The 25,681-nt window shown below is 47.9% G+C and overlaps 1 protein-coding gene across 5 annotated transcripts in view; it reads right to left on the bottom strand.

The window, feature by feature from the left end:
- The window catches only part of ZNF469 (zinc finger protein 469), a 77,522-nt gene extending 53,512 nt beyond the window's left edge, over positions 1-24,010 (bottom strand). For 3 of the 5 annotated variants that reach the window (XM_088136206.1, XM_088136205.1, XM_088136208.1), the window contains exon 1: positions 141-423. The gene's annotated coding sequence lies outside the window, so the exon portion shown is untranslated. Of the gene's footprint in view, positions 1-140; positions 424-23,446 lie in introns of those variants that run through there. The other 2 variants (XM_088136207.1, XM_088136209.1) reach the window with 1 other exon arrangement.
- Positions 24,011-25,681: the final 1,671 nt, after the last annotated feature.

Genomic DNA, 25,681 nt, shown 5'->3' with positions numbered 1-25,681 from the left:
GGAGTGGAAGAACAGCGAGGGTCGCACCTGCGTCTGTGCAAAGCGGCTGAGGGACCCCCTGCTCTGGCGTTTCAGGGCGGGGGCGGGGGGCAGGGGGCCTCTGCTCCCCCCGCCCCGCAGACAAAAGCAAGCGCTCTTACCTCATGGCAGGGCGGCGGCGGGCGGCGGCGTCCTGCGGGGCGCGGGGGCAGCCCTGCTCGGAAGAGGCGGCGGCGGCCGGCAGAGCCCCCCGCGCGCGGCTGCCTGGCTCGGCGCTCTGCCGCTGCGGAGGCGCGAGAAGGCTGGCGAGTGACCGCAGGCGGGTGGGACCGCGCTCACGCCTCCTCGCCGCCTCCCCAGCCAGTAGCAAGCCGCGTCCGGACGCCCGTCCGCCCGGGAGGAGAAGCAGGCGAGGCGAGGCGAGGGGCCCGGGCCGCCTCTCCCTCCCTCGCCCGCCCGAACCGCGGGACGGGCCCGTCGCCGATGCTCGGGGAGAGGCCTCCCGGCTGCCGAAGGATGCGGGGGGGGGGCGGGGGGGGCGGGGGAGGGGAGACCCGGGGCCTCCTTGCAACGCCGGAGCCCGCCAGCCCCCCGCCTTGGCCGAAGCGGCCCGGCGCCCAGCTGCGTCCGGCAGGAAGGCAAGAAGCTGGAAGCAGAGACGGGGAGGGTCTCCGGGGCATGTACAGAGGGCCTCGGGCTTGGACATCACCTGGCCGGCAGAGGCGGGGCGGGGAGCGCAGAAGCCGGCTCGGCGCCCTCCCTCCGCCCGCGCTCCTGCCACCTCCGGGGCAGCTGGCAGGACGAGACGCCCCCGACTCGGGCAGGAGCACTTCGGAGGCATCCTTGGCCGCGGGCGGGGAGCGGGGGAGGCCGCGGCTTTCGAGGCGGGATGGGGGTGGGCGCTGTTCAAGGAAGGCCGAACGGCAGCCCCCTCCCCGGCCGCCTCCCGGCCTTCACGGTCATTGAGGCCTGCCTTCTGGACCCTCGGGGCGTGGGGTGCCGTCCTTGCCCCCCGGGACATCCCCCGACCCTGCACGGCCTCTGCTTGCGGGCCAGAACAGAGTGGCACGCGCGTGTGCAGCTCTTCCAGCCTTGCACACGCCTTGGCTGTAGGCCAGCAGGGTCCCAGACTGGTTACCCGTCTGCTTTACTTTCCATGAGTTTCCCAGAATGAAGCGGGCTTTCCCCCCCTTCATTAAAACATCCAACCACCTCCTCCGCATTATGAAGACCAAGTGGCCCAACCGCGTTTTACTCACAGAGTGAATATTAGCCACTGATAGAACAGGATAAAGCCTGAAAGCATTCAACATTTTCTGAATCTTAGGCTCCACTAACACCTTGGTTTGGTCTAGCTTTGGCTTAGGGTAGGAAAGACACTGGCCATGGTGGTTTGTGAATTGTGGTTTAAGACACTGTCTATTCTACAAACTCAACCAACTCTGATTTATTTAACAAACCACAATTAAGCCAGCTGGCTTAACACAGTGCAGCAGGGTCTGTGCCAACAAAGGAGTAGATCAAGAATGATCTAGAATGGAATGACCTCATCTATAATTACCAACATGGAGAATGAATCAGGATCACCACCAGATCCACCAACATGGACGGGGCTCTCGGGCAGACTCTGCAAAGCCTTGCTCCAAATCCATTTCAATCCAGACATGAAACACGAAACGTAGCGAGAAAGAAACGCTCCTCAAGGCACCCAAAAAGGGCCACCTAATAAACCGAGCCGATTCGTTCTGTGCCCAGGATCCGGAGGATGCCTTTCCAGGTTATGAGGCCAACTTTGGCTTTTTAGCAGCACACATGGAAAAATGAGCCTAAATCTCTCTTCTCCAGTTACACCCAAATAAGGGGAGGATAAAAACAGGTATGGCCCCTGGACCAATTATGCAGAGTGTGCTTGCCTGAAACAATCTTCTGCTTTGGGCTTTTTACTGTGAAAAGGAAAGAGAAGTTTGGTAAGCAATCTTACCCCCAGAATCTCCCCTCCTTCCCTGTATTTACAAGGCAAGTTAAAACCATGTTACTCCAGCAGATACTCAGCCCCTAGTTTGTCCTAATATTTCTGGTATATTTAATTTTAATTTGCTTGGACTTGTCACTATGGTTTTACTGTGTATACTGGTTGTCTGGTTCTCTGCCTAGAGTCTTAAGTGATTCGGGCTGCTTAGAAATAAGGACACTTAATTAATTAATTAACACCCTTTTCCTGGTGGAAGAAGAGGTGTGGGTCATTGGAAACCCCCACATGGGGACATTTGGATGTCTGTAGGATGTGACCAGGTTCCTTTTCAAATATTGGTTCTTTACCAGGTTCCCTAAATGTATAAAGTTATTTCCCATGTAACCTTGGAAATTAAGTAGAATTCCAATAAAGGTCTTAGACAGGATAGAAAAGTCCTCCAGGATGGGGAAAGGCTTTCTTGAGGGCAAGAGGGCTACATCCAGACATAACAGCTGTGTCGCTTGAAGATGTAGGCCTGGGGTTATGTCAAGGCTAGCATGATTTTCAGCTTTCTTTGCAATAAAACATGTTCGGCTCACATGGAGCTTCTCACTTTGTGAGTCTCAGAAGCAGCCTGGCATTGCTGAGCTGTGGCGTCATCTGGACGGGCAACTGGGCCTCTGCTGCCTTGCGCAAAAATGGTCTTGTATAGTCGGGTGAGCCTCTGTTGCTTGACCACTCCAGAGCTCCTCCTAATCCTACTGTGGATTAACCCTGCCTGCCCTTGATCAAGCCTTGTGGAGCAGCAGAGAAGGGCATGGGGAGGCAGGACGCTGCTCTGCCTGTGGGAAGAGGCCTTTACGAAGAAGCCACAGACAAACTGAGAAGGACAGGAGAAGCCATCACCAGAAGCTGCACTTCTACAATCAGGCGTCCCTTTCCTTGGTAGGGAGGAGCTGTCGATCAAGGGTAGCCAGAAGGGTATAAAGGTGGGACCGGTCCTTTGTAATGTCACAAGCATCATGATGCCACCGCATATTATTTGTATCATGACCTGCATGACAACATTGTGGCTTCTCCCTGATGCCCCTGAAGCAGTTAACTGAACTCTCCTCACTACATCATTCTGACAGATCAAGCTGAGGCATAAACCCTTGGTTACCAGCCATGATGGATGTGTTCACATGACAGCATGTGTTAGGGTAGGGTTTGTTTCTAAGCAGTCTGTTGAGGAAGCCACAAGGATTCCAGGAGCAGATGCAGGCTGAAGCGGGTGGCTTGAGTATGAACAGAGCTGGCCTAAATTCACAGGGCGGTGTGGAAAGAGGTACTCTTGAGATGTGCAACCAGGCCTTCTAGCATCATCCTCTCCAGCCTATTCCCCCAAGACTGTTACGCCTCTATACAAATGGACCACTCGCATATTACCAGAGGCAAGGAGAAACTTCATTAAAAATGGAACAGAGATTAGAGCAGGTAGAGACGTGCAGTTAGAAGCAATTCCACCAAAGGAGCAAAGCACTGGAACTACATCGCCCGCTGTGACCTGGGGTTTGGCTTTCTGCAGTCAGCTGATTCCCATGACCATCGTTCCATCAGACACTTTTTGGTCCAGAGAATAGATCACACTTTTTCCACAGTCTTGGGGCTTAGAGTCTACCAAACAAGATGGGATGTTGCAGAAAATACAAGGAGAAGCCATCGCTCAAGGTGGGGAGGAGAGGTTTCCATCTCAGGTGCACCCTTGGCATATCCAGAGGAAAAAAGGAAACTGGTATCGGGCAAGACTCTCCAATCTGGCCCAGATATGCGAGGACTGCAACTCCCAGAATTCCCAGCGAGTATGGCTAAAATGAACTCTAGATGGGAATTCTGGGAGCTGCAGTCCTAACTCATCAGGTGGGGAATGGTAGAATAGACAGTACAGGCCAACAGATATGGCCCTAAACCATGGTTTCTTGAGTGAACTTCCCTTTATCTGTTTAATTTTTTAAAAAGGAGAATTGGTGTCTGCTGGGAGGATGTACAGATGGTGCTGTCCCCCCCCCCCTCTTCTCCACACAGCAGTTTCTAAAGGGGCCTTCCTTGAAACCAGGGTTGAGGGCATAAGACCTAAATTGCCCTGCCTGATACCCCTGACAGCCAGGTCACTTGCGAAAAAATCGGGTGAGCTCTTGGAGATCTGGCAATCACTCTTTCCAGATTTTTACGGACATTCAGTCTGGGAATCCTGTGAAGCTGGGCTGCATTCTTTCAGATGAATGGGACCTTTCACTGGATCTGGAAGTTGCCAGCAGCAGACACGTGGTGGAAGCCAGAGACTCTTGTGCGTCCAAAGGGAGCAGGAACCCATTGGAATCGGAGAGAAATTAGGTCCTGTTTGGGGGAGGGGAAGAGAAGAGACCCTCCTGGGCTAATGGGGTCATCACTGCTCAGAAATGGGAGACTGCCCAGCTGGGCTGTGGACCTCTTGGAGGCTGAGAAAGACGCGGACGCATCGGAGAAGCGACATCAAACATCAGGAGCAATTCAAGAAAACTGAAGATAAAGCAGGCTGTCCACAACCAGACAGAGTGGACTACAAGCACCACAATGCTCAGCCAGCCTGGGTATCTGGGGGGCCTGGTTGGAGAAGGGACTGAACATTGAGTTTTGATTGCTTTTTTTAAAGCAAGGAAACCTGGAACAGCTGTCTGCCTCTTCTGCTGAAAGCCTCCCCAGCAATGTCCTCCTCACCCAGCGGTGAGTGGGCTACAGGGTTCCCACAACGTGCTTGGCCTTTCACTGACTTGGTTAAGGATAACGCAGTCACAGATGCTCAGACTATCAGGGTCCACCTTTAAGGACAATAATTTCCCTTTCCAAAAACCTAGCCATTCCTTGCAGAGGTTCTGGCTGGGTGCAATGGTCTCATCTGCTTTCAAAGGCCTCTGTTTTCAAACCAGACAGGGCAACTTTGGTAGCTGGTGGCATAAAAAAATCAAATAATTAGCTCCCCTCCCCTTCCCAAAGATCCTAAACTTGAAGAACAAAACTTACATCCTGGTTCTACCACCCGTTTGCTTAATGCAGTGTTTTTCAACCCTGGCAACTTTAAGATCTGTGGACTCCAACTCCCAGAATCTGGGAGTTGAAGTCCCACATCTTAAAGTTGCCAAGGCTGCGAAACACTGGCTTTATGGCTTGTTTTCCATACAATTTGGCTTCTCAAGAGATGGCCTAAGGTTTCTTCCACAGATGTCATAGAAGGCATCCATTAAAACAACTGAGTCATTATTTTCCTCTTGGTCATATTGTGAACAAGTCATTCTTTAAGCCATGCGTTCCGAGTCTTTTTTTTTAATGCTGTATACACAGCGTGCATCCACCCGTCCACACACACCCTTTTCTTTCTTCTTTCTTTCTTCTTCTTTCTATATTTACTTCACCCACACTCCGCGACTCCCCCAGCTGGGCATGAATAGCCACAGTGTCCCGGATAGGATTTTACAGTTGCTTTCAAAATGTTTGCAGGAAAGGAGGCATGCGGAGGAAGAAATAAAGATCCCTTCAAGGCCTTCTCCAAAAGATGAATAAAAGAATAATAGTCATCATAACAGCTGCCATTCAAAGTTTGCTCTTGCAGAGCCAATGAAACCTCCCCATTTCAGAGAAAATGCTGAAAATGAGAAACGATTCACTGGGACGGAGTCTCCGCTCTTTACGTACCAAAAAAAACAACACAGTTATAGCTGCATTGTTCCATGAGATTAAAAGTCTCAAATCCATAGCTAGCTAATATATATATGCATGATGCAGTCCACAGGCAATCCATAAGCTCCATCTTGGGGCTGATTTTAAAGTGCAAACCATCATGGTTGAAACCATTGGTGTTCCTTTCTCTTGCCAGATGAAGAGTTCTGGAGGGCCCCAAAGTTTGCCTGTCCTCTTGTGTACTAGACTTGGGGCTGGCCCTAGAAAAGGTGTAACTCAACTAAGAATTTTGAAGTTTAAAAAAATAAGTCTCTGAAGGCCGGTTTGCCCGTGGAGAGTTTCTTGGGAAGAGCAGCCAGCATGGAAACATGTGGAAACTCACCAAGCCAGGATGAATGCTGGACATGAACAGCTTCAGGTACTTTTCAGCTTGGGGTGGCTTTCTTTTCTGCTCAGGTTTGACTTGTGTGACGATTTCGATAGAGGCACAACCCCTTTGTCTTTCCTACTACCTTTGGTATTTTGCTATGCTGGTGTAAAATCGCCACCTACAGAGTCACTCTGGTGCAAAATTCCAAGCCCCCTACTCTATCCCTCTATCCCCATTGACCTACACAGAAAGACCCTGAAAAAGTTCAACAGTCTGAGCTGAGAAAGGCTCGTTACCCAAGCCAAGAGTGGCTCAAGCAACCGCTTCCCATCACTTCATTTCCCATCACTTTCCGCCACTTATCCCTCGCAGCTTTAGCCCGAGCACCAATTTAATATTCACGTGAGCACAAGGGGACAGAAACTCTGGCTGCTCTCTGACTTCTCATGAAGCACGCCTCTCTTTTTCCTGGAGTGAAACAGGCTGGTTGCTTGTTTCCATAAAATGCAGGGGAGACAGGTCATTTTTTAAAATTTCTTGGAGCAAGCAGGCTTGGACCCATTAGGGGGGATATCGTTCATTCACACTCAGTGGTTAAATATCCGGCCACGTCTAACCTCACGCGGGTGATAGTGTTACTCTGTGCTGCAAAGTTCACCTAGACGGCATTCTGGTGGGCTGGCCCAAATCTTGGGGCATGGTTTGTTTGTTTTTTAAAGCACCGGACTAAATATTTTTAACATATGCAAACACGCATGACTGAAGCAACTCCAGAATTCAAGGGAACAACAGTGTCGACGGGAGTTTGGTCTGAAACCACACCAGCCTTCACCCGGCACGTTGCCTTCAGAGATGATAAACTTTGGCACTTTCAAGAAAACCAGTTCGAGGGTGGGAGGAGGGAAGGGTGGATGTAGAAAGGCTCCTCTGGCTTTTTAGCCCACCGTGTCTGGGGGGAAGGAGGGCGAGCGTTCCACCAGGCGGTGGGATGGACAGCAAGTGGGCACATGCCTGGCGCATCTGGCTGAGAGGAAGAGAGCCTGATTTTAAACCAGCAGAAAAGCACCAGTGTTGAACCCATGGGACAGAAGATCTGCTTGTACCTACTTAGCAGGGGCAAAAAAGCTGAGGGGCTCAGGCTGCGTCTCCCACACACATGCACAGAAGCAAGGCACGGCTGGGTCACGGAACATAGAATTTGCACGCAGGCTGGCATCTCTCATTCTTTCTTTTAATGAACCAGCTACTCATTGGTTTATAAGCATTTTAATCTGGTTTTTAAAAAAATACTTTAAAGGCATTATTGGTCTGGCAGCTGACGGGAAAGGTCTGCCACTGCCAAGGCACAAACATCGGACGGAGTGGAAGGGGGCCTGCTCGGCTACCAACAACCTAACTTAAAAATGTAGACCAGCCCTGAAACTCTGGGATCAGCATTGACCGGCTGAACTGGCTGAATATAACCTGGGGGCTCTTCTGACACCTCAGTAGTTCCAGGAAACTATTTTTTGTATGTTAAGACATCATTAGTTCCCAATACTCTGAGCCGGTGCTTCTCAACCGTAGCAACTTTAAGACGTGTGGACTTCAACTCCCAGAACAGAGAAGCTTTTCTTCCATGATTTGTCTAGAGAGAGCCATGCTACATTAAGGCCAAGCTCTGCCTTGAGTAACACCCCATTTTTTGGTCTGGTTAAACAGCCCCTCCAAGTTTCAGGCTGCATCCATAGCTTATGATGTGGATCAAAGTTCTGACCAGGCCAATCCCTCAGGAAGAGGAAGATCTAGGATTATCCTAGATGCTAGTCTAAACTAAGCAGCACGTGTGTCACGTCTCTGAAAGCAAAGAGGACACAACCTGGCATTTAAATTAAATAATTCGCTCCCATCATTTGGGGTGGTGGCAAGCATATTAGAAGGGTGAATTCTTAGACCAAAGGGCTATTGATAGCTACTAATCTAGTCTATTTGCTCAGCTGAATCACAGGAGAGGATCCTGAATCATAGGAGGAGATCTTAAATGCCAGCTGCTGAGAAGAGGACTTTGCTATGTTGTGAGCTTCCTGAATGAATCTGATCGACTACCGTGTGGTGAAGTGGACCTTTGTCCCAAGACAGCCCCACAGCTCTTCTGATGTTTATGACATGTGTGTGGACTTGAGACATCAACGTGTGTTTAACATGGCAAACAATAGGGCTTGAGAACAAGAGAATCCAGCAGTTTTGTTGGTTTCTCTGTGGAACTTCTAAAAAAGCACTGAGTAGCTGAAAAAGCCCTTTGGCTCAGGGAAGCGATGAAACAGCATTCTTGGTCAATGACCTAATTTGTCAAACCGATCATTTTCCAGGCAAATCTGTTTGCATTTCACCAACCAGCTAGTTTCATCTGTCAGAGGTAATATTTGCACCATATTCATGTAACGACAGAAATGGTTAGGGACTTTTCCATAATTTCTCTTTTGCCCATCCTCCAAAGGATAAATGTCTGACTATCTCAGAGGCAAAAAAGAAAGAAAAGCCACAAATCAACCAACCAAAATGCAGGAATAAAACCTTAAGGATGACATAATGCATGGGCCAGCTTGCGGCTTGGTGCCCAGGACTTGTTTACTCCCCACAGATATGCCCGGAATGCTATATTCAATATCCAGCCCCTTGGCAATCTGTTATCAACAGTCCTTGGCATCAGGGCTGGATTGCATGAAGTTGCTGAAGCCATAAATTCCTGATTAGCATCAGAATGATTTCAAGTGTTGAGTTGCATCATTTGCCCATCAAGACTATGCTGGGTGAATCATCAACATGACTGGTGGCTTGATAAGAGCCAAGACAATTGAGCATTTATTTAGCAGGGGTTTAGGGACAGAGAGGGCATCTATTCCAGCTCTGTAGACTGGATTCAGGATAAGACCTACATGACAAAGATGCGGGGAAGCCAAGAGGGACTGAAGAACAAGGGATCAGGAATCGGGGATCCTTACAGCTGGCCTTGAGCGGGTGGCAGGAGGAAGAGCATGAAGCAAGGAGGAGGGTGGAAACTTATGGAGGAAGTGCGCAGGATCCGTGATAGGAAACTGGCAGGGAAGCAGGAATCCCCAGTATGCAATGCAGCTCTCCAGTTGTGCCAGACTGCACCATCCAGGGATTGTGGGAGTGGAAACCGAAAAAAGGATGGGAAGGCTATTGTAATGGTGAATGGTTAGCCTGGACTAAGATGACTTTTTCTGAGCAGGAAGCTCACTTTGTCCTCTCCTCGCCAATCAGTCTGTCCCACACAGTGGTTGGACATCTACTTGCAGAAAGACTGGGGTACACTGAGGCTGAGGCCTCTTCCATGTGCAACAGACACACTTATCTGGCAGTCTTGGAAAGTGGAGTCAATTGATTCCAGAAGTATGTTGGCTCAGCTTCCACTACAGGAAAATGTTGGGATGACTGCTATGCAGTCTTTTTCCAGAGCTGTAGGACAGAAGATTTCTCTTGGGAAAGACTCCCCCCTCAAATGTAGTGGATGAAGACTGAAGATGGAGGAAGGGTGCTAATTGCCTCCCCTTCTGAGTTCTGCTTCCAGGTACCTGGAAGGAGCACCACTGAGGACACTCCTATTGCAGTACAAAAACCATGAAATGAATTTAGGTGTGTGTGTGTGTGTGTATGTGTGTGTGTGTGAAGTCAATGAGACAAACTCCCTGGGCAGAAGTGCCCCAAGTATCACCTTGGTAAACCAAGGACAGTCTAATTTTGAAGTTGAAGGTATTTCAGATGTTGGCTATCAAGCCTCTTGAGAACCAGAGGTGGCCAAAAATGCTCCTGAGAGAAAAGTCAACAGGGACCCTAGACTGGGGTCATCTTCACCACAGCTACTTCAGTTCCTCTTGGCTGAAACTATTCAGTGGGGCTCAAGGCACTGAGGTTCTCACCATTTCTGGCATGGGAATGGCAACAACTCCTCATGAGTTCTTCTTTGGCAGGGCCAACATTGTTGCCTTACCTTTGAGTCACCTGTTTACACATTCCAACCTCTCACCTTCCCACCTCTGCAATGTCTCCCTTTGCTTTTTTCTACATTCCCCAGACACCCACCTGTCTTGTTAGTTGGGCTGGAATGGGATGTTTACTGCTACCACTGGCCACAATTTTAGTGTCTGGAGTCAGGTTTGTTGTGACTATTTTCTTTTGAGAAGAGAAGAGGAAAGCCCACCACTTAAACTTTTGATTTTGTAGGCAAGATACCACTTAAAAAAAAAAAAAGTCAGGTCTAATTCCTGGCCTGCAAAGGAAAGGACTTCATTCGCTGCTCTCTACGCTTTCAGGAGAAAACTGAAAAAAGATCTGTGCAAAGGTCTTTTGGATACACAAATAAAATAAGGTGGATTTACAGCCGAGTAGTCGAACTGTCCATTACGTGAAGACCCAGCTCCCTGGAAAAGGCTCTAGTGCTGGGAAAGGTGGAAGGAAAGAGGAGAAGGGGAGGGCCAGCTGCAAGGGGGATGGCTCCGTTGCAGCGTTGATCAGTGTAGTGTGCCTTTGGGAGACTTGAAGGAACAGGTTAGGGATAGATCATCATGGAGAAAAATCTACCTCTGTGCGTGCTAGGAGTCGAAAATGACTTCATGGCACATAATCAATCAATCAATCAATCAATCAATCAATCAGTAGAATTGTCACAAGACTGAGAAATGGGAAAGTATGCTGGCTGCCTTAGAGCACAGGAGTGAACAGTATCAATTTAAAAGCAAACAGTGAGCATTCCACAATGAAAGATGTTACCCTCAAAAGTCCTAAAGGCAGCAAGAAAGCACAGAATAAATAAAAGAGAATCTTGCAGCACCTCAAAAATCAACATATTTGTCGTGAATATTCCAGGTAGCCCTAAATTCTCAGACATACGTCTGTCTACCTTACTGCTGGTGGGGTCAGGGAAATGGAGAGCAGTGAAGCCCGTCAGAGATAGCTCACGTTGAGAAAAATTAGAGTTGGGTCTCTGACTTCTGAGTTATTCTTCACCAGATTTATTGAGATCCACACATCTTAAACTTGCCAAGGTTGAGAAACACTGATGTAGACAACGTGGACACATCTGGAAATGTGGAGAGCAGATTGTGGGAACTTTCACAAAATGGCTGTCATGGGGAAGGGGCCAACTGACCAACTGCCCACAAGCCCCTTTAGCCTCTCCTCCTTCCTTTTGCCTTTTACCTGGGCAGGTGGTCATCCTTCCAGGTAAAGCTCTGGCCTGCAGCCGCTCATCCATTTTATTTTCATAAATTCTTCAGAGGTCCATGAGACTTCTGGAGACATTGCATAAATAAAAATGGTGCCGGGGTGTGGTCAGAAAAGTCAAGATGGTGACCACAGGCACACTTCAAAGCCAGGCACAGCTTCAGTCGCACCATCTTGACCACACCCTCTAGACACCCCTGGATTGAGTTTTTGCTCTGTCTGTCTGTCTGTCTATCATCTGTATCTATCTATCTATCTCTTGGAGAAAATATCTATCTTTGTGGTTGCTAAGAGTTGATCCTGACTTGATGGCACATATATAAATGGAAAACGTATTGAAGAACAATGTTGGGGTGGGGACCGAGAGCCTGGAATTCTGGGAGTTGAAGTCCACCCATCTTAAAGTTGCGGAGGTTGAGCAACCCTGACCTAAGTGATGCATTACAAGAGGGATGCAAATTTCTGAGCTACAGTTGGGAAAGCAGAGACCCCCAAACTAGAAAATCCATAAATTCAGCTTCTTCTCTCCTCACTCGAGGAAGTTGCAGCGATGCCATCAGGACACCCCTGACCCCAAATGCATGTTTCATAATAACAAGGCTGCTTCGAATGTAAGAGTTAAACTCACGTTGCTTTGAAGTTACAGCCATCCAAAAACAAACGAGAAAACAAAACAGAACCCTGTAATCTTTTTTTTTTTCCTTTGCTCCAAAAATTGCAGCTTTGGGCCCAGAGTGCAAGTATACAGGGGGGGGGGGGGGGGAAACAGAACAGATTATAAATAAACTGGAAACTCACTGCTCCCAGAAATGGGAGTCCAGATGGAATGAGGCTCTTGACACCCAGCCACAAGGCATGAAGTCAGCAGGCTACCCTTTTGCCTTCGCAACGTTTTGCTTTTGCGACGCTGAGACTCCAATTTATTTATTGTTTCAGATCAAAATGATGTTCAATTTCACACACACACATGCAAAATCCTCCTCATTTTACTGTCCAAGTAATTTCATAATGTACTGCTAAAAAAATTACTTGGCACCCGTTTGCATCAGGTTGTCATTAGAAACATTAATATACAGGCTCCAAGCTTTAACAAAAATACTCTGTTCCTGCTTTATTTCATGTAAGCATGATTGGATAATTTCTTAAATGGAAACATATTTCCAGATCTTATCAAACAACTCCTTAATAGTTGGGAGTTATTGTCTCCAAAACTTGAGAGAAACAGTTCTAGACACAGTTATCATGTCAGGAGACCAGTTGATTATCTTTAGGCAGATTTCCCCAACTTGATCTTTTCCATCTGTGTTAGACTACAACTCCCATAATGTGCTTCTGGCATAAGAAAAAGGAAAATCTCATTTGAGAAAGGTTTGACCCCCAGTAATCTCCCGGGACATACCTAGACCCTGAAAATCTGATCTACATCCAAAGGAAATCTGCCACCTTTTTAAATACCCAGGTCCAAAATTCTAAAACTAATTCCAGTGACATGTGAAAATTAGTCTTCCCGTAACTCTGTGGTCTCAGTAGGGATTGATTTTGTTGAGACACCACTTGTCCCCCAAGAAACCTTATGTACCACAGATAATTCACTTATTTTCACATCAACGCTGTGCTGGGTTGGGAGATAAGTGACTGGGTGGACTCACCCAGCTGAACGAGGGTGAATTTCTCCCCCAAGTTCTGGAAGTGGTAGAGAAACTGCAAAGCAGTTTTGGCACATCCTTAGTAAAACTGTTTGTCCCCCCGCCCCAAGCAACATCATTTGCTAAGGCTGATAGCCAGGCTTTCCCCGTACCCCTCACCTGCTCCCGGACTCTTTTTAAATGGAGATATATTCCTAACTATCCCTAACTACATTTCTTCTTTCTGTGCACAGTTATAGACACTATCCCATTTGCAAGCCACTTCTGCTAATATAACTTCTGCATTGCTTTCATTAAGCTATTTATTTTTGCATGCCCTTTTCTGCAACACATACGGTACATATCTTTGGCTGTGCCTTTTAATGGAAGAACAACAGACTGAAATGGGGAGAAGGACAGAGTGGCAAGGGTTCTCCTCGCCTGCTGGATCAAAACTGCAAAATTAGATATTCAGCTTGCATGAAAATGCATCCTCCGTTAAAGTTTTCCTAAGATTTTCCTGCTGGAGGGAAGGCTGGTCCCCGCTCAAGCTGACCCCGGGCTCTGGTCGGGGCTGCAGACCCCTCGCTCTCTAACAGGGGGCGGTGTTGCTCTCCGGAACGGACCAGCCACCGAGAGAAGCAGCCTCCCATCCAGACTGACGCTCTCAAGACTGACGCTGTGACGTTTTGTGAAAAATACATTTGTTTGTTTTTTAAAAGAGCCACCTATTACTTCTTAGGAATATTGAGGGTTCCCCCCCCGCCCCCGAGCTAATTCGAGCCGACCCGAAGCCAGCGGAAAGAACTCGCCCCTTTGAAACATTACAGGCACCGCCACTTCCAGGAGTGGAACCTGGTGGGGGCCGCAGGATTCAGCCCCTGCTCCTGCTTTGCTCTTTGCTCTCAGTGGGCTCCTTCCAAGGCTATGGAAGTATTTGCCATGAGGAGTAGCTGTGGCAGGTTGGGAAGAGACCTCACCGACCCTCTGCAAAATTGTGGCTTTCACTTGCAACCGGTGAGCCAGCTCACCCGCTGGTCAGCTTTGAACCAAAATAATTTTTGCATTTTCCATGGGAACCTGAACAAAATCAGCATACGTGAAAAGGCCCTGAGTGTTTAGGATGTTTTTAATTCACCAACATATGGCTATGCCAGTTTGACAGCTGGATCCATCCTTCCTTCCTTCCTTCCTTCCTTCCTTCCTTCCTTCCTTCCTTCCTTCCTTCCTTCCTTCCTTCCTTCCTTCCTTCCTTCCTTCCTTCCTTCCTTCCCAAAAATTTAAAAAAGGAGACTCCTCCTTGCACACTTTTTGTGTACTGTTCTCATCAGACATACATTTTTACATAACGTTCCCGAACATAATGCGCTTTTGGTGCATTATTTTTCTCCATAGACTTTTTCCAGTGCATTCTTCCAAAGACACATATTTTTAGCTTCCTTTGATTAGTATCATTCCCTTAGCCTCCCTGCTTTGCCTCATGCTACAGCCTGGTCTGCCCCCCTCCCAATTCCATCAAAGACCCCTCCCCAAGTCTCTGAGCCCCATGCCAGGGCCAGATTTGCTTTGGGCCACCACAGAGGAGGCTTGCCAGCAACCTCCTGAACCATCCTGTGGATTGCCAAGGCCTCTGGATTGGCCTCCGTGCCAGGCTGCATGGCAGAAAGCAGAGCAAAGCCAAGTTTCCTTGGGTTTCAGTGGCCCTGAGAAAAAACCAAAAGTGGAAACAGAAACTGTGGGAACCCTTGGTAGATGAATTCTGGGGACCGTTCTGCTAGCATCTGGGAGAAGCAGGTGGCCCTTCCATGGCGCATCGGTGATACTCCTGGGATTGGAGCATGTCCAAGCCGGAGGTTCACCAAGAGGCCCATGACCGATTCACATACTGCATTTTGACTTGCCAAAATCTCACAAGGGCTGTTTTTGTATGGTCCAAAGATGCAGCTGTGAAGAGCTCCTGCTGCAGATAACCGGAGGGGTTTAGCACGCCAGGGCATGGTGCTAAGGGGAGAAAGAGACAGACTCCTGTAGCACTGCAAATTTCATCTTTATCACCTCCTCAGGGTACACCTGAAGATGACATTTTGAAACTCACTCAGTCCTTACTCAGAGATGAGCTCAGTTGCTTTTGACTGGTTTCTTCCCACACAGAACTGCACTCTACAAGACGCGCATGAAAATCGAATGCGCATTTTCACATTAGAAAGTGGGCAACGGTTTATTTTGTATTTGAACCAGGCAGCACCTTAGCAGAAAGCAGGACGAGAAATTTTAGATATTGCTTAGGCTCACTCAGTCTTTCCTATTCCTGTCCAGATGTTCTGGACTCTGGTCCCAACACATCTGCAAAGCATCAGAGGGGGGGACATTGGAACATTCTTTCCAATATAGTTGTTGTCTACACGGTTTCTTTGATCTTTTTTAATAAACTGTTGCTTTAAATACTGTATCCTCACTAAGAAAGAGATAATATTTAACCACAGAACGATGAGATGCTAAAATCCCTTTAGTAAGCTGCTTACCATCAAAGTCCATGTAAGATCAGGATTAAATAAATGTTGGATGCTGTCTTCCAACTAAAGGAAAATAGCACTGTATTTAGGTGGGTGAGCTTTCGGGAGTTTTAGCATTAATTTGCATGACTGCTCAAGTCATCCATCACATCACGGGCCTAACTAGAGTGGTCTTCTTAGACTCTAAGATGCCATTTTTGACTTCAGGAAGCAAAGCTGTATTCATTGACCCCCACTACCCCAATTCCTACCCTATTAGCAGATTCATAACAGAATCATTGTGGTTGACCAAGAAGTGAATCTCTACCAATGTTAAGGGAGAACATTCAGGGGTACAAATTATTAATTTCCTTGCATTAAAGCTTAGGCAAATCCAATGTGGCTTGTACCAGACAGTTACAAAATTGCACTGCCATTCCATTATTGGTATATTTTAAGCATGTATGCCACTATTTCTCTATTTTAATCATTAAAATAATAGTTAAGCAACAAAGTCCCCAGGGCTATTTAAACCATGAATAAAGATAGGTTTGCAGAAACACATAATGTAGAATAAAAGCATACTGGACAGACTTATAAAGGGAAAACAGCATAAAACCATCAGGGGCAGTCAGAAAAGTCAAGATGGGGACTGCCATGGCATCGTCACAGCCGCCATCTTGACCTTTTTGACTCCCCCTCCCTTAGGGATGCCTCTGGTGAAGGCTACATTCAGTTTGCAGTGTGATCCTATATCTATCTATCAGAAGTAAGACCTACTGAAATTAACTGGATTTAATTAACAAGTAAGGGTGTGCAGGATACTGGCTTAGAAATGAAAATGGATCAGAAGGCCTTTTGGGGGGGCGGGGACTGGGACCGTTTTAGAAAAGCTAACCTCACTTTTTTAAAAATTCCAATCATTCTAACAAGCCAGAATGTCAGCGACATCCAACCACAGGTTTTTAAATGGCAAATACAAATGAAGAGAAAGGGAAAGAGAAATATTGCTATCAAATAAAATCAAGCTGAACTCACATTTGCAAAGCTCAGGGAAATCAGAAGAGGCTCTCGCTGTTGCCAGCAAAAGGAAAGAGTTGCCTTTCTAAGCCTTCTCTGCTCCCTCGCTACCTAACCTCAAAAGGCGGTGGAGAAATTTCTTGGACGGACAATAAGGATGCAGAGTTACGAACATGCAGAGCCGTGAAAGGGCAGCTGCGGCGTAGTCCTTCTCCTTGGGCCTCGGAGGTACCTGGAAGCTTCACCTGGTTGTCCTCCGACGAGATGCAGAGAGTTAAACAGCCAAGGGCTCACCTGAGAGCCTGGCTTTCTCAACCTGCCTCTTGCGGACTGGTCAACACAACCGTGGCTTCCTCTTTCTAAAAGATGGTTCTGGTTTTGCAGAAAGCCACTCCCTTGTTTTCTCTTGGCCTTTCACAGCGCATGCAAAATGAGGGCTTTGAACCCCCGCCCCCAATTTCCAGCGGGAGATGAAGTGACGTGGACACTGGCTTGGGCTGATGAATGTGCTCTGCCTATGAACTTTCCATCTTTCCATCCCGATCGCTAAATTGTCTTCCCTTTTTTCCAGCCTGGAGCCTGAACAGGTCCCAGGTCTGGAGGGTTGGTAAACTCAAGACACTGACCCCAATTCCCCCTGCAGCTCAAGAGAAATTGCAAAGCTGTCTTTCCACTGGCAGGGCACGGAAGATGCAGGCCCAAGGGTGCTCAGAAAGGTGCAGGAGCCAAAGTATCCACACTCTTCCAGGAAGGAAGGGAGTTGATTTTGCAGTTGTGCCCAAACTCACATCTTCTCCCCATCTTCCTCCCTTCACCACTTCCCTTTTTTGGCTTTTTGGTGGAATCCACAGCTAAAGGTCCTGCATCCAGAAGAAGGTCCTAGCCCTCATCCTACCTTCAGAAGAAGGCCCTAGGCCACATCCTACCTCCACCAGTTGACTCCCTTTTGAATTAGGGCTGCACCTTCCACCCTTGCGATTCCAATTAGAAGGAAGAGACAGAGTTATTTTCCTCCCTGCTCATAATTTCTGCAGCCCACAAATGGGACCCAAACACAGGGACCTTCCTGCCTCTCCTCTGCTGTTGGCTAGACAAGGAGCAGAGCCTGGGTTATGTCTTGCTTGCAAGGTTAACTCTGCCCAGAACATGATCTTTGTCTCATCTCGGAGGTTGCTCAGAACCCTTTCCAACAGCGTAATTCCGCTCTCCCCTTGATCTTGCCCCAGCCACATGCTCCAGGTATTATTAGCTGTTACCCCCTGAATCTGCCTGTCAGCAGGGCCAACGACTGAAATGCCTGGCTGCTTCTTGCTCAGAAGAATCAGCCAGGGTTTATTAGCGTTGCACAAAAAGGCTCTTCTGCCATTTTTTCCTACCAATTCTCTTTCCGTTCGATGAAAGAGAACGTTGCTTTTATTTATCTTTTTGCCCCCAAAACATGAAACAACCACAGTGGCATCCCCAAGAGTGTTCTTAAACTGCTTCAGGGGCTCTTTCAGATGGAAGGGTAGACCCTCAGCACAGGGCAAGAGAATGCTTCCTCCGTGCATTCCCCTGATGCTGCTGCTGGGTGTCGGTGAGCGCACCCGAACCCAGCCTCGGATCCTGGCAGTCAGAAGTGGCCCACGGGAGCGATTGGGAGGGGGCCATCTTCCTCCACTGATGGAGCTACATTTGAAAAAGCGCCTAATTAAAAGGGCTTTAAAATGGGGGAGAGTCACATTCTCAGGGAGGAATCTCTGAGGAGGTGATATGGAAGTGGAGCTGAAGCAATGATGGGTAGGGCCAGAGCCAATCAGGTGCAAATCCTTCCCTTCCCTTCCCTTCCCTTCCCTTCCCTTCCCTTCCCTTCCCTTCCCTTCCCTTCCCTTCCCTTCCCTTCCCTTCCCTTCCCCTCCCCATTCTCATCTCCTTCTGACACCAGATCTTCTCATCAAGACTCGTCCTTGACTTTTCTTTTACTGCTCTAGCGGGATTGCCATTTTAAGTGCAATTGTTTAAGTCTTGCACATCACCCTGGTGAGCCTTGAGAGAAGGAGCATGGAAAAATACAAATAAATAAATGGATGAAAATAAAAGATGAAGCTCGCAGACTTGGAATGCCATTAAATTGATTGCATGGCAGAGTTGAAGGCTGGCCAAGTTGGCCTCCCGTTAAACTCACATGAACTCAGCAGCAGCTGTGTAAGGGGACTAGGACTGGTGCCTTTTCCTCCAGCCCATCCTTTGATCTGCTCTCAGAGTCCCAGACCTTGACACTGTCATTGGGGTGCCTGGAGTGGTTTGCATGGAAAACAGGGGCTGAGCTGTGGCCCTCTCCCCTCTCAAGCCAGCCACATCCCACCAGATTGGCATCACAGGAGAACTTTCTAGCGTTGCCCACTGCCACCCCTTCTTGTAACAATTCCACTGGATTCAAGACTTTCCAAGAGCAGATCTTTAAAATATTCCATGTTCCTTCTTGGCATACCCTATAGAATCCTTTGACCCCTCCAATGAGAACGGACCCAAATGCTCCTATTTATGATCCACAGCTCCCCTGTCCTTTTCATGATCTTCCATTTATTTTTGGAGCATCCCTCCACCTGCAACAATAAGATCTGGCCCACGCTTCTTTGATTGTTTTGGCCCCAGCGGATCCTTAGAGCTGACATTGTTGGAGGGGGAAAAAGAACCACAAGAATCTCACTACTGATTTGAGAATTTTATGAAAAGGGGGGGGAAAGCCCACTTCTACATCACTGGAAGCAGTTTGGGGGGTGGGAACCCAGAAAGAAAAATGGCAACCTATACAAGGGCTTTTCTGCCACCAGAAATCCCTAACCTCATTAAGTAGCCTTCACCTGATGCCTGGAGCGCTGTTTTTCCAGCAAAGCACTGAGACGGGCCCCTGAGTCACGTAGACGAGATGATGGATAAATGCGAACTGCTTCCCTGTTTTCACAGTCCCACAGACTTTATTTGCAGAAGAGTTTTCTTAACTTTTGCTCAGACACGGGGCATTCGCTCCTCTGCCAGCCAAATTCCAAGAGAGCAATTCTTAAGGGATTCTTTCCAAAGGCTGGACATGGAACTGGCATCAGTTTCACCCAGAAGACACTCAACACCATGGAACAATGCACCCTGGCATTCATCTTTTTTGTCGGTAGAGAACGCGAGATTGGGAAGCAGCCATCCACCAAAGCCAGATGTCATTTCCTGCCCAATTGTACTTTGGATGTGCCTTGGACTTTGTCTGAAATTTATTCTTGGGTGGCTGGTCAAAAATCCACCCTCTCAGAAAGGGTGAGATGCGTCCGTCTTCCAAAAGACTTCCCTGCTCTTCGTTGGAAGACAGCGAAGAAGCACCAGGCTCAATTGCTGCTGTTCTGCAAGTGGTCCATGGCAAAGACAGGCGACCTGTGGTGGAAAACCCAGCACGGATTTTGTTTTCCACACCAGCTGGAGCTAAAACTGTTGGAAGACCTTCCGGAAGAAGCATAGCGGTTTGGTTAGAGGGAGAGAAACCACCGAGGCAGGATTTAGCTTTCTTCCAGTTCCTTAGATTGGCCCCCAAATCGAGCAGGACAACAAACCGCAAAGCATTCACCTTTGGAACCAAGAAGGCTGGTCAAACAATGCAGCGAGCCAACTCCGTCTGCATGGAGAGGGGTTACATGATTCACAGCACTCAGAGCTGACATGAGGTTGACTTATTGTCAGGGCCAAGTCCCAAATCTCCATGGAAGTGCTAGTGCAAACATTTCTGATTGCGGCACACGCATCACTAGAAGAGTTCACACCCAAATCCATATTCCACATCCGTCCACACACAGCAGAATAGGTCCCTGCTGGTGAGATTCCTCCTGGAAAGTAGTAATTGCGTAAGGCTGAGAACTTTTCGTGTTTGCCTGCACAAATTACTGGCTGGATTTGCAGAAGACATTTACATTCGCTACTCAATTATTTCGTTTTCTGAGTGTGGATGTTAAGCCATCCGCTAAATTAAAAAGTCACCCACATTAGCCAGCCAGCAGGGGCCATTTAGAGCCACCCAGCCTGCCGACCACGCCATGATGAAACCATCTGGGTTACGAGATGCAACAAAAGAGGTTTGTGCATTGCAGAAGGTGGCTGGAAACGATGAAGAACATGAGCCACGTTTGGTAGGAGATGAAGAGGAAACCGGCGGGCACAGCAGATGCTTGTCTGAATTCCTCTCCCGATCCCTTCCTGTCGTCTGAAGTTAGGTGGTGACAGCTAAGCAGATGGCTTTTTCATTGTTAGCAGAATGCCTACCCGGGGTACCGTGCCATCTCCAGGAGGCTGGCCGGTGCCAACTGTTTTTGCATTACCGCATCAGGCGAAGACATTTTTATTTGCCGAAACATTCCAGCATGTAATCTGGGCTTTATCTCCTCTGCTAAATTTTTGTGGCTCTTTTCCTAAGTGCTGTAGCTGGTTTAATTGCGATTTTTAAATCATTTTTTGCGGAGGCTGCCCTGACAGTTTTATTGAAGGGCGGCCTTAAAATTCATAAATGTATTAAAATAAAATATGCTAAAATAAAATGAAAGCAAAACAAAGCACCCACATAATAAATTTCAAGTTCTCAGAAAACTCTACATGCCTCGCCGCGACAGTCCTTCCATCATTTCTGATTATTCCCACGTTGCGGACATGAAAGACTGTGGATGTGAGCTGCGATTTCCCCCGTCTGCATACCATTAATCACTAAACTTTCTGCCTTCCCAACATCTTGCCGAAGCAATATCGGAAGAATCGTAATCGTTTGGGCTTATTTTTAAATGATGAAACGGTTATTAACTGGCACTCTATTTTCTGCCCGTCCGCTTACAGTCACCATCGGTATAAAACTCATGCTGTGATACATTGTTCAACGAAAGAAACAAATCCGAACGCTGACCCTGAACATGTGAACCACATGAGAGCGACAAAAGCCCATCCAGTTCACGGCAGGGCTCCCTTTGTGGCGGGTACGTGTGTTTGTGGACACATCGAGATCGCTGAGTTCTGTCCTACGCAAAGACACTTTCCGGGCAACCTAGCAGGGCAATTTCCAAGATGCACGCAAGGTTGTTTTATCACGCGATCCGTAGGCAAGAAGGAAGCCACTGCTTTGGGCTCTTCCCTGGGGGGCTTGGGGGGGGTGGGAGAGGACTCTCCTATGAGCAGCTGTGTCACATGGATCTTGCATGTGCTTGCAAAAAACATTTGTCAACTACTGTGCTAAAATGCGCCCTCCCCTTTCCCCAAGTTTGGTATAACAGGAGGCTTCTGTTTTTCTATCTCATTCCTGCAGCGCTTTCTAATCCCTTTGGTGGCGTTTTTCAGGGGACCACGGATGCTCCGTTTACGCTTCCTGTCCCCGGGTGGTCCCTTTGGCAGCCCTTCTTCCCAGGAGGACTTTGCTCAAGACAAACCATTCACACGCACCCTCCAGTCAACACCGGCATAAGAGCCTCACTGCACCAACTTTTTCTGCTCTTTGGAGGGGGAAAAAAACCCTGAAAACCATTGGTCTTTTCCAACAAGCTGAAAGAAAATGGACAAAAGGTAGAAGGAATGTTTGGGAAATTTCTGATTCTGAAATTAATAAATGGTGGTTCTTCCTGAGGAAAGCCTTTCCAATGAACCAGGTAGCAGTTTTTGTCCCCCAAACAAGAAGGTTCAAGTCATCAGCGAGTTACAATCAAATCCACCTTTTCTCCCATGTTGGAATAGATTTGCTTCCAAGGACTTGTACATGAGAAAGGATGGAAGAGGTTAGCCAGACACATTTCGGACTCCTCAATGAATGCCCTGATCGAAGACAATTTCCCCTCTCTTTCGATGCCTGGAAGCTGCTGTTTCACTTTCAGCAGCTACATTTCAGATTGACGCAATCCATCTCTCAGTTCTATGGAAGTGAGAAAGTGTGTAGCCACCCACTGCCTTAGCCCTGGGCATGGCTGCATTTTAGCAGGACTCCCCAGGAAAGAAAGTTTCGTAAACCTTGAGGTTCACCGGCTGTCCATGAAGATATGAGGAGGATGCAACTCACCTTCAGAATGATGAAGGGGACTCAAGTGAATCAAAGCATCTGTCACTATAAACTTGTCTGTCTAGAAGGTCTACCAGAAACCAACTCTAGATACGTGCTGTTTTAAGGAATGTGAACATCTAAGTCCTGTGAAGCCATAGTTGTTATACGTATTCTGCATAACAGAATAATTGTAAAACAGTACACAGCCCTGATCTATTTTGAAATAAAATTACGCACACAATATCCTCAAACAGAATTACTGTTGCAGTGACATTCAAATGCCCTGTCCTAAAGTTTCTTTGCCATTCTGCAGAATATGAGTTTGATTTCAGATGGTTTTGTCCTGCATCCTAAGCCTGCAAGAGCACATGAACCGGATAAATAAATAAAATGACGAAAGAGACAATCCATCTTTGCAAAATGCTCCTTCGGTGCAAACAGCTCACGCAGTCCTGACTGCCGCCTACAGCAACAGACACTTGGGGAACAAAAGCATATCTGATAAGTTGACACATCGTCATAGGTTAAGTGGCAGGTTCTGTTTGCACATTTCTTTTTCCGGAGTTTTAGGAGAAGAAGAGAGATGCCTGGGGAAAGGGAAACTTGTCTAGAGCAAGATACGGCCACTGAGGGATTGCAACGCATCGCTCACGTTTCTTTGAAAGCACACAGGCTGTGGATTGTAGCCTTAGGACAAGGGGCGGAATCCAGTCAGTCAAGCAAACTTCATGGAAAGAAATCGGAGCATTAATACGCTCCCGTTAATTTTAAGGCTATTTGCAAAAGAGACGATCTTGGAGGAATCTGCTCAGATATTTCAAGAGAGGGAAGGAGGAGGAGGAGGAGGAGGAGGAGGAGGAGGAGGAGGAGGAGGAGGAAAATAGATCGCACAATTGTCCACTACCCACGCAGCACACATTAATAGAAGAAACCCAAACAACTCAGAATACAGATGCAACAGACCTGCTATATCCTTGGTGTTCATTGCCAGCAGGAAACTAACCAACCAGTTTATTAGCCCACAATGTGCAAAGAAACCAAACCAGGAGAACAGATCTTAATTACCTTTCTGGGATATCCCCTTGAGGTGCTCCATTCTGAAGTGGGGAGAGGGGATTTCCAACCCCTCTTCCACCAGGGGGTCAATTGGGTGCACTGAGCAGACAATACGGGTGGGTGTTCTCTGACCACGTTGCCTTACAGACCCCAGGGGGCATCTTTGGAGGAGAAAACTCTCCAGCTCTGTAGCTCTTCAAGGGCTGGCATTTCCAAGGACGGTCCTCCGGGGGGCGGGGGGGGGGGACCCACACAGACCCACACATTCACATGCAGCGCAGGCAAGCAACTCCACAATCCAGAGGTGGAGGAGCAGGACTTTCCAAGACCAGGTCTTCCTCACCTGCTTCCCTTGCAGACGCCCGTCCTCTTTGCTTAGCTCTGCTATCCCCTCTCCGTCAAGAGTCTTCTGAACAGACGGGAATCAACTCACGTTTGGCAGAGAAATACGTATAATCGAGTCAAGAAGCATGAGAGTCCAGGTTTTTGAGTGGGTAGCCCCCCCCCCCCCACCGTTCAGGCAAAAAGTCCAGGAATATTCTCCGCTGGTCTCCCGTGGAGCTGCAGCCCACCTGCACTCATCTTTTTGCAGAGCTGTTCCCGCGGTGGAAGAAGCATGGAAAAAAAGGCACTCGGGTGTCTGCTGATGACTTCACCTCATTAGCATCCTTCTGATAGTTCCCTTCCAGTGTCTTTTCCTCTGGTTCTTTCACTGGCTTTAAGGCTCCCTGCTCATCAGAATTCTGAGTGATTAACTATTTCCTCACTAGAGAAGAGGGAGGAAGGAAGGAAGGAAGGAAGGAAGGAAGGAAGGAAGGAAGGAAGGAAGGAAGGAAGGAAGGAAGGAAGGAAGGAAGGAAGGAAGGAAGGAAGGGGCAACTCTGCATTTTGAGCCTCGGCCAAGAGCAATTAATACACTCAGTGTCACAACTCATGCCCAGGAGATGTTTTCCTCTGGGGGTGAAATGAGATATGAAACTCTGGCTGAACTATGTTCTGGGCCCTGCACTCTGTAATACTCTCCCTGCTGCACCCCATAGGGACAAATGAAAGGGGGGGGAGCCACAGACCCCTCTTCCACCCTTGAAGCAATCCAGGTGGCAAGCATTCATGTCCGTCAACGTTGTTGGTGTCCTCCTCTTGCCACAAGGGCTCCGCTGCCATTCACTCATCTGTGAAAGGTCCAACAGATGAAGGAAGAAAGTGCGCGTGCATCACACACGCACACATCCACATCTCTGCTGTCACAAGTGGCCTCATTCTGGTACAGAAGCTGCTTAGCTCTTGAGCGTTGCCCAAGAGTTCCCAAGAGGTGACTTGAGAGCCCAAATATGCTCCCCACTCCTAACTGCGTTCCTACCCCCCTGTTCCCACCTGGCTTTTACAACACATTTTTTACTCTTTCTCTGTTCACTGGGAAGCGGCAGAGCAAAGTAACAGCTTCTCATATCATTTTCATTTCCAAGAAACGGAGGAACCCCACAGGCATTCTTCAAAAACAAAAGTGCTCCATTTTTATTCCAAATGTAGCCATCTCAATTTCACACCATGTGGCCAAAGTCACTGGCACGGATGCTAAACTCAAAACGTCGCCCACCTGGAAACACCCCAAGTGCTAATAGACTTTTACATGTCAGTGTTCTGCAATGATCACCTCCTGGAAAAATGGGGTCCGCGTTATGCGCGTAACTGTTAAAATGTTCTTGAATAGCATCCAAAGTAGAGTTAAGGACTGCCAGTTTTTAAATCACACATTAAAGGCTCAGAAGTGGGACGCGCTCCATGGAATAACTCCTCTAGGTATATACCCAGTCCTTTTGTTTTATTGATGAAGATTCAGTTCTCTCTGTTTCTCACTTGGCGCGAGGCAGCCTTCAAGTCATGTTTTCTCCAAAGGGCGACTTCCAAATCTAAATCAAATTGGGCTGCAAACTCGCCTCAGCTGCAGTAAAGGATGGCGGAGCGGAGACGTTCAGAAGAATCTGCAGGTCTATGTTCCTGCATCCACTCAGACGGCAAAGCTGGCCCTGGGAACAGCCACCTTCGCCGATGAATGTAGGAACTTGTCCATTTCCCAGGATGCTAACCTGTTTTTTCAAACAAGGCACTTTAGCGAGAACACGAGTGCAACCCGACCCTTGTGTTTGATCCTATCCATTTCAGGCTTATTCAGGACCAGAGATTTTTTTCCAGAGCTGCGCAAAATCCCTTTCATGATACTTTTTGCCCCCAGTGCAATGGGGC

The sequence above is a fragment of the Python bivittatus genome, unplaced genomic scaffold (genome assembly GCF_059951505.1).
Source record: "Python bivittatus isolate LINGU-HERP-01145 unplaced genomic scaffold, Pbiv_v1 ctg000190_np1212, whole genome shotgun sequence".
Lineage (NCBI taxonomy): Eukaryota > Metazoa > Chordata > Lepidosauria > Squamata > Pythonidae > Python > Python bivittatus.
The sequence above is the reverse complement of the archived record's forward strand: the minus strand, read 5'-3'. Positions and strand labels throughout refer to the sequence as shown.